The following is a 17,536-nucleotide window of genomic DNA, read 5'->3' as shown; positions in this document are numbered from 1 at the left end:
GGTTTGCAATCCCAGAATGCCTACAGGAATAGACAATGACAGAAGAAGCTCCAGAAAGCCTCCTAGTGACAGAGACCTTGTCTCAAACAAGAATGATATCGGAAGGTTGTCCTATAACCTCACCCTGTGTTGTGCCATGCCCACTTTCCCACCCTATGCATAAACACATGCATATACTTATAAGTCACCCCTCCCTTTCACACACACATACACACACTCACACACATAACAGAAATAACAACAGAATAATGTTGAGCTGGCTAGGTATGAAATTATTTCATAGTTAGAATAATATTGCAGAACATTGTACTCTTTTTAGGAAGTATATGGTCTCAATACATCTCTTTTTTTCCTAGTCACACATTGAGATATTTGCTCCTGAAGTGGTATGGCCATCTCACCCTTGTTGGAAATTCTAATGCCAGAACTACTGAGTCAGAGTTTCTGTGAGCTGTCCCCAGCTATCCTTCCAGTCACAGTTTTTCCTTTGATCCTAAGGTCAGTTAAAACTTAAAGTTTCTGCTACGTTACTAGGCTGGAGCTCACATTGAGAGTAGTTGACAGAAAATACATGTGGGTCAAATTAGGATTACCTGAAGCTTTTCTCCCTTCTGACGAGGAAGTGGTAGCAGGCTCACAGAACACTACACTGCATGAAGGTCTCTGATGGAGGAAGGTCATTGGCTAATAAAGGAACTGCCTTGGCCCATTTTATTGGTTAGAACATAGGTAGGTGGAGTAAACAGAATGGAGTGCTGGGAGGAAGAGGAAGTGAGCTCAGACTCCACAGCTCTCCTCTCGGGAGCAGACACCTCAGAGAGACGCCATGCCCCGCTCCCGGGCAGACACACACGATGAAGCTCCGACCTAGAATCTTCCCGGTAAGATGGGTGCTCACAGATTATTAGAGATGGGTTGATCGGTATATCAGAATTAGCCAGTAAGGGCTAAAGCTAAAGGGCCAAGCAGTGTTTAGATGAATACAGTGTCCGTGTAATTATTTCGGGGCATAAGCTAGCCGAGCAGGCGGCCGGGGTGCTGGGAATGCAGCCCTGCCGCTCTTATTACTACAGGTCTCTTAGGAAGTCAAGCGAGTACAGCTTGTCCTGGGTTCCATTTATACATCTAGGTCTAGCCATAGGGTCTAACCAGCTCCTTAGCAAGGAAAGTGTAAATGAAGTAGGGAGAGAAGAGAAGAAAGGAAATAGAAAGGACTTAAGGTCAGGAAGGAAGGGAGGGAGGGAGGAAGGGAGGGAGGAAGGAAGGGAGGGAAGAAGGAAAAGAGGAGGAAGGAAGGGAGGGCAGAGGAAGGAAGGACAGCAGGGCTGGAAGAGAGAGGGGAAAAAGAATGAAGGGACAAAGCAAGAGAGGATGCTTGAACTCGTAGGCTCTAGCCAGTGGTTCTCAGCTTTCCTATGCTGCAGTCCTTTTACACAGTTCCTCCGTGTGCCCCTTCACCTTCCCATGCTCACTTTCCTCTTTAACTGTGTCCCAGCAGTTATCGGTCGGCTTCCTCCGTGTGAAGCTTAGGTTAGAAGAGTTTGGGGTGGGCAGTGTTCTGGGTTATAAAGATGTAGGGAACAAGGACCGCAGAAGAGAACTGTGGGGTGTAGCCCCTCCATGATAGCTTGTCTCCCAGCTTCGCTTGGCTCAGTGAAGAAAGAACACATTTTCTTTCTTTTTTTTTTAAAAAAGTTACTATTCTTTCATATACTACATCCCTACATCCCGACTGTAGTGCCTCTCTCTCCTTCCCTCTCAGTCACCACCCCTCCCCCCACAGACCCCAGTCCCTTCTCCTTTTCCTTCACAAAAGGGCAGGACTCCAGGGATATTAACTGAACATGGCATATCAAATTGCAATAAGACTATGCACCTCCCCTTGTATTAGGTCTGAAGGAGGCAACCCAGTATGAGAACAAGGGTCCTAAAAGCAGGCCAAAGAGTCAGGGACAGACCATGCTCTCACTGTTAGGAATCTCAAAAGAAGACCAAGCCACACAACAATAACATACATGCAGAGAGCCTAGGCCAGATCCGTGCAGGCTCCTGGATTGTCAAGAACAATTTTCTTTTTTAGATTTTCTTTTTGCTTTTGCTTTAGATCTCCCTCCCTCCCTCCCTCCTTCCCTCCCTCCCTCCCTCCCCCCCCTCTCTGTGTGTGTATGTTTGTGTGTAAATACCCCATTTCTTTGAGTGCTCATGGAGTTCTAAAGACGACATTAAATCCCTTGGAACTGGAGTTATAGGAGGCTGTGAACTGTCCGGTGTGGGTATTAGGGAATATATTTATGTTAATTTGTGTCCTCTAGAAGAGCAGCAAGCACTCTTAAATGCTGAGCCATCTTTTCAGCCCAAGAATACCCCTTCTCTTACAACACTGTAGTATTTAATCCTGCTGGTCAATATTACTTTCTTGGGACTTCCTCTCTCCTTATTTCTATTCTGAACTCTGAACTTAGTCTTTAGTGAGCTATTTTCCTTTTCCGATACCTCCTCTCCTTCTCATTGCCCCATCCCTTTTTCTCTCCCTTTCCCTCCCTTTCCATTCTCTCCTCCCTTCCCCTCCCACCCCCTCCTCTCTTCTTCCTTTCCCAACTATCTTCTCTCTCCTCTTTCCCGGCCTCTCTCCTTTTCTGTCTTCTTTCTTATATTTCACCTCCTTTTTTTTTCCTGCCATGGTGATGTCAATCCTTTACATGGCTCCAAGTAGTATTCCTAAAAGGACTGTTGCTAAGCACAGTTCTTCATCAGAGCACCACATCTCTGAACATAGCTATTTATATGCCAAGAAGTCTAAACAAGCATCTCACTGGTTCCCAAATTTCACTTGTCCAAACTGCTGTTTTCTGTTTCATCCCCATCATCCAACTTCCTGATACCCTCTCCATTTCTATTGAGGGTACCACAATCTTCCTCATCCTGAATTAAATGCAAGAGTCATTTTTTTAGTGTGCAGAGTCAATGTCGGAGCAGGATTAAGGAGATACAAAATCTGTTGCTTCTCCTTCTCATGCTCCCTCCCTTCTACCTCATCTTGTGATTACCTTTGGCTGAAGCAATTGCCACCACCTCCTGCTTTTTTCTCTGGATGAGAAAAGAAGATTTAGAGAGACTGCCCCAAGCCTTTCCGTTCTCATTTTAAAATCCCCAAATCATTATTGAAAATGAAAGAAAATTATCTTCTCTGCAGTTGCGTGCGATAAAGCTCTCTGTGGCAGCTTGTTCAGCGTGGGCTGGGGAGAGGAAACAAATGGAGGTCATTTTGCCTTCTGTGAGGTTATTTTTAATATCCAAGAATTTTGTTGCCTGCTCATTCCCCTTGCTGCTTCTTGCTTCAGAAACCCCTCACAGCTAAATCCATTGAGAGCTTTAACAAAACATCAATTTTACAAAAGAATACATAATTTATCCATAGGAGAGCTCCTTGGATCTTCAGTCAAGACACAGATAATGCTGCTTTAGAACACATTCTGAACTGTGTAGTTTCTTGGTTTTGCATATCAAATGGAAACACCAAATGAGATTTCTGTAAAGATAGGAGGGGTGCAGATAACGCTGACATTTACTGAACGTCAAGGGTGCCCTTTGAGAATGCTCACAGGCAAGAAGGGAGGACTCCAGAGTTCCCTTAAATGTTTTCTGCTGGGTCTGGAAAAGCCTGGGATAAAACCGGACTCTCTGAACATAGCGGACAATGAGGACTACTGAGAACTCAAGAACAATGGCAATGGGTTTCTGATCCTACTGCACGCACTGGCTTTGTGGGAGCCTAGGCAGGTTGGATGCTCAACTTACTAGACCTGGATGGAGGTGGGGGTTCCTTGGACTTCCCACAGGACAGGGAACCCTGATTGCTTTTCGGGCTGGGGGGAGACTTAATTGGGGGAGGGGGAGGGAAATGGGAGGCGGCGGCGGGGAAGAGACAGAAATCTTTAATAAATAAATAAATAAATAAAATAAAATAAAAAAAATATTAGGAAAGCTGGGCCTAGGACAAAAAAAAATGTTTTCTGCTCGTTGTTTGTTGCACTCTGGTAGGTCTTTAACTGGTGAGGAAACAGACCTGGGGATGATCAGTGATGCTCTTGATGTTGCACTTCATCAAGTGCTGGAGATATTGACTGAGTCTCTACAACATCCAAAGCCAGTTTTCTAGAACTATAAAGTTCTAGAATTACAGATGACCCCATGGAGCAGGCTTTCTTTGAAACAACGATGGCTTTTCTGTGTACGTCAGCAGGGTTCCATGGAAATTCCATTGCTTCTCTTTGGGTCAGCCCTTTTCAACCTGTAGCTTTCTGGTTTCTTTGTTTATGAGAAAGATATATTTGCAGCGATCCTTATTGGGTGTCAGTGGGTTATTCCTTATACTGCTGAAGAATATTCCACCATTCTTCTAGTTGCTTATCACAGGTGGAGTTGAGGACATCAACATTGTTTCTAGCCATCATAAATAATCGCATAAGACTTTGGGGACAAATATTTATTTGTATTTATTTTGTGTGGTACTGCCAGAATTATGACTAGATGCAAATTCCTCAATAGCTCTCTCTTTTTGGTGCCAGTCAAAAGGTTAGCTGAATTCTCGTAAAGACATCTGGTTTACCTGCCATATACAAGCAAGAGTATCGCTTCTTGGCACCACTGTCTTTCCTCTATTGCTGGTTAAGTTGGTTACTCTGAAACCTTAGCTCTCTGGTGTGCTCATGCAAGATTATAAAATTGCACTTTGTTTAGCTTTTACTGCTGGGAAACAATCCTTTAGATAAGAAAAACCTTTTTATGTCGCAGGTTGGAAACCTCCAAGCTATAGTTCTATTTTGCCATTAAAACAAAACAAAAGCCACCGTGGATATAAGCAAGTATAAACAACAGTTTTTAATAGATCCGAATGACTCAAAATGTTGGTACAGTTTTCTTCCAAGATGACTGATAAATGGGTTTATAGAATTTGTATTTTTTTCTTCATCTGTGAGCACAGAAATGTGTCTTTAGTCAGGGAGAAAATGAAGACTAGCCAATATGGTACCTTCATCCTGTTTGTTTTCCCAGGAAACTCTGAGGTTCTTCAATAATATTAATCCCCTTTTTTAGACTTTTAAAACTATTGTCTAACTGCTTCCTTATCTGATGATTCCACTGCCCTCTGGTTAGAGAGAGCTAACATCAGGCGAGATTGTTGATGTTCCCCCATGTCTTTTGGTGGCTTTAACTTCCTATTTTAGCTTAAATAACTTTCTTCTGACATAAAGTTGATCTGTTTCTCAAGACGAAATACATTTTCTGTAAAATGCAGATGCAATTGCCAACTTTGAGAAAGAAAATAAAAACTTTCCATTGAATCTATACAAAAATCCCATTATTAAAATTAATAGTTATTAGCCATTGCGGAGGTCCCTACAGCCTCATTGCTGTTTTGTGGAGAAGGGATGATTTGTAGACCTCAGAACGAGGTTCTGTTGGCCCGAAGCTGCTGTGTTGTGGAGACCCCTGGGTGAAGCCACTGTCACCATGTCTGACCAGGACCTTCAATACTGAGGATATAGGGGGATAAGAAAAAGGAGAAGATAAAAAAAACTCAGAGTTATTGGACAGGATAGCAATGAGATACAATTCACAGTGAAAATGACAACATAGTTCAAGAAACTCAACAAATTGTACTATTAAAAACAGGGAGTTTCAATGAATCCACTGAGATTCCTCTTTGAAGGGCAGAGAATTGCTGATAATCATACTCAGGAAGGACTGGGTGTGGAAGAAGATGTGGGATCAAATGGGGTGGAGGGTGCCTTAGTTCCTTTTATTTTTTTTCTTTTCCCTCAATCCCTTTTTTTGTTTTAAAAAGTAGTTCAATTGTAATGTGGTATTCAAAATGAATATTGGATAGTGGCCCTCCATGTCTTTAGAACACCTGGTAATCTGCATTCTAGTCTTCAATATTCATTATTGGCTGTTTTTGCTGTGCTGAGTTTTGGTGTTGAGACATCAGTTCCCTTAATATTGTTCTTCTTCTTCTTTAAAAAATGTCATGTCTGCACAGAGAGACCAACCTTTTCAGCACTGTGCATTTTTAGTTTTATGATGATAAAAAGATCCCATCAGCGGGAACTTTCCTATGACCTTCCAATTAGCCTGGAAGTTCTAGCATACGGTTGCTTCATTCCTGTACTGTGATTTTCAGTGGGAGATGTAAGTTTTTCAGAGCCCTGAGCTGTGGGGAAATGACCTTCCCTCTGCTTGAAGCTACTTTTAAAATCCGAAGGTTCTGGACCAAAAGAAGAGTATCACAATTGTAGTCAAGATGATGGGTACTGCGAGTCTGACAATGGACTCCCGAGGTGGCTTCGCTGGAGAGAAAAAAGTGATCTAGAATTGGGCAGTCGTCGAAAGATCCCAGGAAAGCTGTGATTTTCACCAGCAGTTGATAATCAAGTTACTCATGCAGACATGTATGCAACAAACCCTGCTTCTTTTGACTTCATTTCTACTTAATGGCCTGGGAGAGGGACTTTCAAGGGACTTCATTAAAATAAACAATATTCATAAAAGCTGTCAAAACATTAATAATTATTGACATCCTTGATAATCTTTTTTCTTTTGAAAATTAATTTGGTAGAATGAATATTATGGATCTATCATTTTCATTATCCATTTTTGTATGACTATTTGTGATTTTTTAATATTTAAGTTGATTTTTAGGGGGTGTGTGGCTAGCAAGATGATGTAGTGGGTGAATGTGTTTACCGGGCAGGCCTGGCAACCTGAATTTGATCCCTGGAACCCACATCAATGTGGAAGGAGAGGAATCACTTCATAGAGCTGTCTTCTGACCCCCACAGGTGTCCCATGCTGCTGCTCTCTCTCTCTCTCTCTCTCTCTCTCTCTCTCTCTCTCTCTCTCTACCCCTAAGCAATAATAATAATGATTAATTTTTTTAAGTTAAGACAAGTTTTTAGTTTTTATTTTCTTTAAGGTTTCTTTCTTCATTTCCTTTTAGATTTTTTTTAAAGGTGGGTTTTTAGTAGGCAAGCTGGAGGCTTATGATTTAAAGTAGCTAAAATTTAAGTGAGATATTTTATCTACCATTTGCTAGATGCTGAGTAATTGGAGTGCTTAGAATATTTTTCAATTGATTCAATTTATTAATTTATTTTACATCCCACCCACAATTTTTCCTCCCTCCTTTCCTCTCATTTCTTTCCCTCCACCTCCTTCCTGTATCTCCCAATCCACTCCGCCTTTGTTTCTGTCCAGAAAGGACCAGGCCTCTCAGTGTGAACAACAAAGCATAGCATAATCAAATTGAGGTAGACTAAGCTCCTCCCCTTGTATTAAGGCTGAGTGAGGCAACCTAGTAGGAGAAATAGGTTCCTGAAAGCCAGCCAAAATGTTAGAATATTTTTTACTAGTTAAAACAACTTGATATATAATTTTACTGATCCTGTTGTTCCATTGATTTTTGTTCCATTTCCTTGGTTTACTTTCATCTGTTCATTTGATTCAGCATTGTATATTGTGAAATGCCTTATTTTAGCACTTCGGTAATTGTTGTAGGGTTTCTACTTACGTGTCTTCAGCTTATTATCACAATCCAGCTTTTGGTGGTGTGATTACAAAGCTTATTCTGATTTTTTTTCATTCTGTTTTTGTTCATATTACTCAGTGTGTGTTCAGTTTTGGGACAGCGTCCAGACGATCATTTGCACCGTAGACTTTGGGAAGGTTCCCTGTTTAGGGACCCTAGCAATGCCAAGACCTAGTCTCGGGACTCATGTTCTTATCCAAGAACATAGCATAAGGTTCAAGAAAATAAATACGTCAGGGTAAGAAGTGTGTGGCAAAAAAAACCCTAAGGACCAGAACAGATCCAAAGTACAGTGTGAACGCGTGACTGTCAGGAAGGCCAGTGTGGCTGGAAATCATCGGAAGATTGATCGGAAGTCTCAGACTCAGGGCAGGGCTTCCCAGAAAGTAGGATTTCAATGGTGGAAGAGATGGGAATGAGATGGCAATGAGATAGCAAGACCAGGGTGTGGTCAGGTCAGAGGAAAATGGGTCGAACTGGAAGAGCCACCGGGAGTAGAACTTTCGAGAACCTGGGATAATAGTTCTGTCATGTTTGCTGCCGAGCCCTGCCTCCCTATTTCACAGATCGTGTGTATACAGCTGTGTGTGTCCCTTTGCGTGGAGTCGCTGTTCCACTCCACGTTTTTGAGGCAATGGTGAGCTTTCTGCAGCTTTCTAAGGCAGGCGTTAATTTAATAAATAGAACATCTAACCATGCTTTGCTGATGAATTACTGAGACGGGACCGCAGAGCTGGGAGGCAGAGATTTAATAAGGGAGGGAGAAAGTAATAACACATCTTGCTGCGAGCACCACTTTTGGTCTAGCAGGGATTTTACTTGCAAAGGAGAAGCCACTGTTTGCTGAGCTGCGTTCTCCCTCCTGCGCAGACCATCTTCCTCACAACATATAGATGTTCCGCTCGCTCGCCAATTTATCCCTAATTATCCCTCCTGTCACAACCTGTGCGGCTGCATAAGCCTTAATTAGCACGTTAATGGCCCACTCAGTGACCTCATTCTACAGTTGTGGGCTGCTAGATGTGGGGATCCTCTGGGTGGCTGGATCCCACTCCTCTACTGCTTTGTGGCTTTACCTGGAGGACATCTTTCAGGGCCATATGGTGATCATTCTTCAGTCAGTAACTTATTGCCCCTCTGTAGACAACACCGTGCAAACGGAAGCCCTGTGTTGTCGCTAATATGGAAGTACGACTGTCACTCTCTCTGTCCCAATCTCTACCAATATTCTCACTGCCATAGCCGGTTGCCATAGGTCCGTCACCGTGATCATCACGGACTGCTAAGCTCTGCTCAAGGCTGTGTATTTGTTCCCACCACACTCAGCCCTCCCAGAATCCTGTCATCTCTTCATTGTGTTTGAGGACACTAATTTTCAAATACAATATATAGCTCCCAAGAGTTTATTAAACCACAGAGTGAAGCCTGCGTCTGCCTACCTCTTGAGCCAGCATGCTTTCAATACAGACAGCCTTCCAAAACACGCTGCACTTATAGTAATTCAAATTTCAAAGTTCTTGAGACTCACAGTGCCTGGGTGTGTCAGCCGGTTGCTGGCAGGCTCATGGATGCCTTTCTCTAGCTATTGCTTTTTTCTCTTTCTTTCCTGCTTACTCCCCGTTAAATGTCCTGTCCTGAGGACCTCCCACCGCACCCCTGCAGATGTCGCTCAGCGAGCACCAATCCTCAGGGCATGCGCTTTAAGTTGGAGCACCAATCCTCAGGGCATGCGCTTTAAGTTGGAGCACCAATCCTCAGGGCATGCGCTTTAAGTTCTGCTTACCACAGTTTTCAATGTAAGGCCACTTTTGTATAATAATGAAATAGTAGTAACTTTGGCAATACACTAGTTTATTGTTCTTAGGTGTGGTGGGTGGCACATGGCAAATCGGCTAGGTAGAGTCTTTTTGGGGGAAGATGTGTAGGTGCTGGGAGTTAGTTTAAGCACAAATATGATGAAACACTTCCGCACCTCCCAAATTGCCCATAGGCTCTGTTCTTAGCCCATGTGGGTTTATGTTATGAGGTGTAACAGTCCATCATGACTTCCAGCCAGACTGCTGTGTCCTTTGTCCAGTCAAGCTTCCACCGACACTTCAAATCAGATCAGACTTTTTTTTTTCCCACTCAAACCTCTTGTATTTCTCTTTGAGCTCAATGAATGTGGAATTGATCTTTCAATTTTCTAGGAATTTCATGTGTACACATGACACTTGACCATCTCCACCCTCACTTCCCCTCACTCTTCCCTGCATCCTCCCCTTCCACATCCACCCTCCAACTACATTGTGTTTGGAGTTTTTAATCCTGCCTCTGTCAAATCGACAAGCACTTATTTTTTTGAGGCGAGGTTACAAGGTTGACTTCTGTGAGCAAGAGAGAGAGAGAGAGAGAGAGAGAGAGAGAGAGAGAGAGAGAGAGATAGAGAGAGAGACATAGAGAGAGAGACACACACACAGAGACAGAGAGAGACAGAGAGAGAATGCACATATGCAGGCTTGGGCTATTTGTGTATATTTGTGTGTGTGCACATGCATAAGAAGGGCAAAGGTTGATGTCATGTGCCTTCTTCAATTGACTTTCTATCATATTTCATTTCATTTATTGTTTTACATTGGTATTTAGAATTTGATCTCAGGCTCATATTCTGACTCATTCGGAGATCTCCCCAACCCCCATCTTTTCTTTTGAGATGGGATATCTGCTAAACCAGAGCTTACCAATTGGCTAGATTGGCTGGCCCATGAGATCTGGGGCTGCACCTGGGTCTACCTCACTCCTCCCGCTCCAAAGTGCTAGGTAATAGACATTTGCCACTATGATGAGCTTTGATGTGAGTGCTGGGGGTCTGGGCTCAGGTCCTCCTACTTGCTGAGAAAGTGCCTATTGCCTCAGTCCCCTCCCATGCTTGACAAGCTTGACTTTATCCAAGCCATAAGCAACAAAACTTATTTTTAACCAATCATAGGTCAATTTACTGTCCTTGATAGTTAATGACATTGGCATTTAGTGCAATAAGCTATGAAGAGATGTCGGGTGAATGATTATCAAAAACCTTTTTTAATTTTTTCTTTTTGTCATTGGGAATATTGATGGTAGAGGAAGCCTTTCTTTTTCTTCTGCCCTCAGTGTTGTGCCTTCGGTGATGGAAGAAGCTGCTCCAGCAAATCTTGCAGTATTACAAAGCAACCCTACAGGTGAAAGGGCACACAATGTGGATATGAGATAGGAAGACAAAGACAAAGACAACCTGTGTCCCTGCTCTGTTTCTAGGTGACTGGGCTAATAAATTCTGAAGCTCAATGGTAACACCGTAGGGATCACACCAGGTGTGAACTGGTCAGTGTTCACAAGCTGCTGAATTGTGATAGTGGTCAGTTCTTTTTTTTTAATCCTTAATCCCTTTTTACTTTTAGAGTAGCTTTGTTACAAGGTTAAAACCGGAGAGATAGCAGGGGAAGAGACTCTGGGAGGCAGGGGAAATACTTTATAATTGTTAGGGTGTGAAGATCAGCAACCACATATTGTTGTTGCTGTGTCGAGTTCATTCATATAGCACGTGCATTATTAGTAGCTGTCATCTCATCTTTTTCTGGACTTTATTATTCTCATGAGGATGAAAAATCTATGAGAAATGATGATGAAATTCTCTACTGATCTCAAAAGTGCATGGGATTAGGCACAGTGATTAGACAGATCTACTTTTTCTGGAGTTCTTTCTTCCTTTCTTTCTTTCTTTTTTTCTTTCTTTCTTTCTTTCTTTCTTCCTTTCTTTCTTTCTTTCTCAAGAGGGACAGTTAATATAGTTGGCTTTATTACCCTTTGTGATAAAACCCCATATCCAAACTCAAAGTTCACTGCAAAGTGTAAACAAGAATGACACATGACATCTTTCTTCTTCTTATCTTTGTTTCATTCATTCATTCATTCATTCACTTCTTAGGATTGTCGAGACAGAGTTTCTCTGTGTAGCCCTGGCTGTCTTGGAACTTACTTTATAGACCAGGCTAGCCTGGAGCTCAGAGATCTACCCACCTCTGCCTCCCAAGTGCTGGAATTAAAGGCATGTACCACCATGCTTGACTGACACCGGATATCTTAATAAACGGTTTTGTCAGATCCTACAAGCATGTCTGAGATTGCATACAAAATAACAGTGGCTAGGGGCTGGAGAGATGGCTTAATGTTTAATAGCATATCCTGCTCCTAAAGATGACCTAATTTTGGTTCTCAGAGTCCACAGCAGGTGGTTCACAACTGCCTGTAACTGGAGCTACAGAGGGAGCTGGTACCCTTTTCTGGACTCCACAGGCACCTGCACCCTCATGTACATATACCCCTACCCCACATACATGTAATTTAAACACATGTAATTTAAAATAAATCTTTAAAAATATACAAAAATAGCTTAGTGTACTTTATCCTTCTGCACAGGACATGATCTCCAATTATTTTCTTGTTCTTCATTAAGGTTTCAGGATCTAACTCACTTTGGGGAAAATTAGAGAAAGACCCTGTCCATCTCATCTCCCCGCTGGTCTCTGGAATTATGCCTATTTTGTTCCTATCCCGTCAGATGCTATAATCTGCTGACAGACTGGAAATCAATCAGATAAATTGCATGGGTTTCTCAGTACTAGTCTTAAGACTTGAGTTTGGACTCAGGGACATATTTGTTGGGCTGGATAGCCACAGTCACAGCAGGTGAATTTGTTTTATTATTTTCTAAGTTTAATCAAAGTCTAGCTGATTTGTTTTTGTTCATTCCTCCTTCCCTCCATTCTTTCTTCTTCTTTATTTTTTCGTATAAAGCACAGCATATCTGCACTATGTTAAGTTCACAATGAACAAAGAGAATCACTCTAAACTCAGACTTGTCTTATTTGCTTCATAGTACAAAGCATTATAATGTTTGCTAGCCAAAGATCGCGAGGCTCTTACCCCTCAACTAATAGTGCTCAGACTTTGCTAATGAAGCTAAGGTCTGGATCCCTGGGGCTGGGAGAAGAAGCTCTGTGCTCCACATGGGCCTATGGCATTGTACTTGTTATGCTTAAACTTCTACCAGCTGTGTTTATTAGCCTTGTTGCATATCAACTTGTTATGAATAGCTATGCCAGGGACTGTTGAGATGGGTGCAAGATACAGAACAAATGCACAGATGTCATTTGTGGATCTCCTGGTGAAGATGAAGCAGGGCCATGACTTTCCTGCCGGGTATTTCGGAGCTGACTTATGGCTTTGGAAATGACACCAGATCCATATTTCTCCCTGGCCTCCCCCTCACTGATTTATAACATATTGTCAAGCATTGACTTGGTGGGATTAAATTATGCTTTCTAGAGAAATAAGCCTGCATTGTCACACTTGAGAGATTTTATGTCATACCCATACCCTGGCCATCTCACCCTCAAATCAATTCCACATTGTTGGGTTTCTTTTATTTATTGTCGCAGCCTCTGTTGGCTGCAAGGGTTCCAGTGTCAATGTCGGGCTAGAACAATAGGATTTGTGTTCTTGAGGACTGTACAAACTTGCTTACTTGTCAGGCAAAGAGCAATTGAGAAAGCGAAGGAGAGGTCAGGATGAAAGTGGAGGGAAGGCAGATAGATAAGAACACCTGTCTTGAAGAAAAGTGCTGGGAAGGAATTTTCTCTTTAAGAGTCAGTCAACCGTTGGTCCTGTAGGTTTTTAATTTTCTTTGTTATGGACATGGTGCTGGAGTTTGTGAGGCCAGCACAAACTTCAACCATCTAAAGATTAAGGAAGCACTAACATGTTTGAGTTTTTTATATTCACAAAGCAGAGAATTTCCCTTTTTGTTAATATTTCTTTTACAACTGTCTTGGAAGCTCTCTTTTGCTCTATTATTGAAACATGCAGGAACACCTGATCATGAAGTAATCATGCAAATGATGAAGTAAGGGAATGGTTGTGAAGGAAAAAAGCTGCTTTTTCATTATTGTTCAAGCCGATTAAGGGGCAGGAATCTAAATGAAGAGAACATCAGTGGGCACACATTACTGAAGATGTCCCCATTGGGCTGTACAGTGACCCAGTGATAGTTTGGGCCTTGGTGGTCCTGGTCCAGTGCATCCTTTTATATGTAGGGAAAATGAAATATATGATACAACTGTTCAAGACCACCTGAAAGGTGAGCATCAGAGCCACTGGGACCCAAGGGAAACATTGCACCCAAAGGTGGAGGTGTGTAGATCTTGGAGCTAAACCTCTGAGATACAACATGTTTCTACCACCCAGTGATTATGTGTATCAGAATTCACTGCTGAGAGTCTGTAGGACTCATCTTCCCCCTCTGTAAAACAGAGGCATTATGTACTTAGGACTTTGTAGTACTTATCCTCCAAGGTGATTGTGTATGATAATATATGTAGGAAGTATTAACATGTGTGATATAAATCAACTTACATTTGTCCATACCTAGTAGCTGATCAATAAGGTTAGCTACTAATTGTGAATACTACACATTTAGTCAAGCGTGGATAGCAGTAAATACAGTGCAAGGTCACAGAGGACACACAACATCACTCCCGACTGCCAGAAGCTCACGATCTGGTGCAGAAGTCAAAGCATGATGTCTGGAATAGCCACAGAAGGCAGGAGCCTAAACTGGCTCTTTGTGCTTTGTGATTGTCTTCAAGGTTAGGAAAATAAGGTAATTTTGAAGAGTGCAACTGTAGGAATGATAGCAACCCCTCAGGAACACATACACACACACACACACACACACACACACAGAGAGAGAGAGAGAGAGAGAGAGAGAGAGAGAGAGAGAGAGAGAGAGAGAGAGATTATGAGAAGAAGACCAAGATTTCATTATGTGTTCCTGTACTTTTTTGTTGTTGTTGTTTGGTTTTTTTTTTGTTTTTGAAACAGGGTTTCTTTGTGTAACCATTCTGACAGTCCTGAAACTCTCTATGTAGACCAGGCTGGCCTCAAACTCACAGAGATCTGCCTGCTTCTACCTCCCAAGTGCTGGGATTGTTTCTGTATTTCTTTTCCCTTTGTTTTTTCTTACCCTAGAGGAAAGGATCAGAAGGATCCTTCCATAGCTGGAAAGTGAAGGAGAGAGAGAGGTTACCTAAAACCATTCCTCAAAGGCAAATGCCTTTTTATCCAGTACAGTTTAGCTTGGGAAGTGAATGGAGATGTCTCACATCTGAACCAAGTAGTTGAGAGGGCAACCTAATGGCAGTTGTTGGTGCAGAGTCATGGGACTCAAGGTCAATCACTGATACAAGGTCATACAACAATAGCTGCTGTAGGACAAGTACCTGGAGGGCTATATATATATATATATATATATATATATATATATATATATATACATATATATATAATTTCATCCAAAGGCACAGAAGCACTTGCATTGCACACTGTTAAACAGACACCCAGACAAACAGAGTTACTATATGATAGTCTTCGTAAGTCCTCTGTTGTCAAGAAATTATTAAACATATTTGCCTGAGCTTGCTTTCATCTGCTACTTCATTCTCACTTGGTACCTTCATGGCAAACTGGTATGTTGTTATTTTAAGACATCTCTTTAAATCAAGGGGAGGGAAGCATGTTTTCACCTGTCTACCTACACACAAGTACACAATTATTGCATACGTGGTGCAACTCTCTAGACCTTTGCACGCTCACTTTTAGATTTATTTATACTCTGTGGCATAGATTGGCTTTTTCCATTGAGGTGAAATAAGTATCCAGAGAGAGGAACTCATTTACTTGACCAAATAATACAGCAACTTCTTTATGTATTTTTTAAATTAAGTTGTATGTGTGAGAGAGCACGCATTCATGTAGTCACATATGGAAGTCAGAGGACAATTTTCAGGAGCTGTCTCTTTCCTCCCGCTTCTTCAAGGCAGAATTTCTCTTGTTTCTGTTGCTTCACTGCAAGCTCGGTGCTACCTGCCCTTCAAGTTTCTCTGAGATTCTTCTGTCTTAGACTCTTCTCTCACCATAGCAGGAATGCCAGGATTACATATGTGACCAACTACAACCAGATTTTTTTTTTTGCATTGGTGTTTGGGATTTTATTCAGATTACCAAACATGCCTAACTAACACTTAAACTCACTGACCCACGTCTGTGACTCCTAAGACAGAAATTTCTAACGATTGATAGAGAAATGAAGAGTGAGATTTGGAATGGCAGATCCCAGGGAATTCAATAAAAATATAATCAAAGCAGTAACAGCAATCATCTCAGAAATTTGACATCATCCAAAATCATACAGCAAACTGAAAACGGTATATCTAAAGGGAAATGCTACAGGTCAGTAAGATGGGGTATTTAAGATTTGCAGCTGGAGCTGTCTCTGTTCCCCCTTTCTTCTAGTTCAGCGGAGTGAAAGCCAGACGTGGGCATTGTTGCACAAAATGAAAAGCTCTGATTGCATTTGGAACGTTGTCAAAAATATCATCCCCACGGCGCATGAGACATTTTGTCTGAACTTGAAAAACCTCAGGGAAAGCTTTTTTTTTCCTCAGAGTGTAGTGTGTGTGTGTGTGTGTGTGTGTGTGTGTGTGTGTGTGTGTGTCTGTGTGTGTGTGTGAGTGATAAGTGTGTTCAGGGGAAAGCCTGTATGTGCATGTGTATAAGTGTGTGTGTGTGTGTGTTTAGGGAGAAAACTACCTCCAGGTGTTTCTGCAGCAATAGCAAACAGCCTTCAGTATCTCAGCTGCCTGGGGCTGTGATTTCAGTTGGGCAAACCAGAACCTGGATGGGTAATTGAAGGGGAAATGCTGGAACACTGGACAGCTACAGGGGCTTTGAGAAACTCAAACGTGTTCCGGGAGATCTAAGAGGTTTAACTTGTGCAAACTTGAGGAAATGGGCAGGAAAGGCCTGAGAAAGGAGAAGACTGACCTTGTGCAAGTAGAAAGGATGTCTTTGAAGTCATCTCAGGTTTGGAAGATGACACTATTCTATGGATAGGTAGCTACACATTGGAGAAGCACCATCCTAGTTGGTATTATCTAGCGTGCAATGCTCTTAGTAGAGGCGTTGGTCCTTGAGCATCATTGGAGTCTTCCACAGTGCCTGCAAAAGCCTGCAAGGGCCACCGTATGCAGATCACAGAGAAGATGACACAAGGTCTAAGTAGAGATGAAGAAACAAGATCAATTAGTTGCCTTGGGCAGGAATGAGGAGATTTGAATGGAATACTTATGACTCCTCCCACACACTTCAGCTATCAGACTGTTAAGATAATGCACCCAAAGGAATTGGAATTTTCCCAATAATCTCCTGCAGGGAGAAGACAACGTCTGGAAACCCTGGTGCCAGTCAGAGGCGGAGCTTGTTTCCTGGAGAGATTTCATACAGTTCTGACAATTTACCAGACAATCTTGCAAGAGGGATTGGGGCCAAGACAGTGATGATGGGCAGGGCAATAAATACCTGGACAAAAATTGCTTAATCATTTATGGCTTTGGCCCTCTGTGTGAACCTAAAGTTCATGTCAGGATCCCAAAGATACAGTTGGGGAATAGACACTGAAACCCTTTGTTTCATTCCCAGTGTGGTCACACTGAATGGAACACATCTTCATTTTCCATTTCCCCCCCACTGTATCTTTGCTTCTTTAATTGGCTTATGGAGGATGGTCAATCCTAGATTGATAGGTCTGCCAGGGACCAGGTTCTCCCTGTACTAACTCCAGTAACAATCAGATACGGGTGAGACTATCAGAGAAAGAAGTGTTTCTGGAACCTGATTGGCAGGGATAAATCTATTCCAGAATCACTCCTCTTCTTCACTTTGACTATCAGGCTACTAAAACGGTGAACCTCTCCCTGCCCATTCCATTTAGAATCTCATACAGGGAGAGGAGAAAGCCTAATACACTGGCCAGCCAGATGAGAAACTCGTCTCCATGAGAGAGTTATCACTTGTTAGACCACCTTGCAGAAAACA

At 42.2% G+C, this 17,536-nt stretch overlaps 1 long non-coding RNA gene across 1 annotated transcript in view; it reads left to right on the top strand.

Annotated features, from left to right (window-relative positions):
• Positions 1-415: 415 nt before the first annotated feature.
• Positions 416-17,536, top strand: part of LOC142835466 (uncharacterized) — a 506,414-nt gene continuing 489,293 nt past the window's right edge. Inside the window, exon 1 of the long non-coding RNA XR_012907884.1 lies at positions 416-498. This is a non-coding gene — a long non-coding RNA (uncharacterized LOC142835466). The remainder of the gene's footprint in view (positions 499-17,536) is intronic.

The sequence above is a fragment of the Microtus pennsylvanicus genome, chromosome 15, assembly GCF_037038515.1.
Source record: "Microtus pennsylvanicus isolate mMicPen1 chromosome 15, mMicPen1.hap1, whole genome shotgun sequence".
Taxonomy (NCBI): domain Eukaryota; kingdom Metazoa; phylum Chordata; class Mammalia; order Rodentia; family Cricetidae; genus Microtus; species Microtus pennsylvanicus.
Note: the sequence above shows the minus strand (reverse complement) of the source record. Positions and strands in the feature narration are given on the sequence as shown.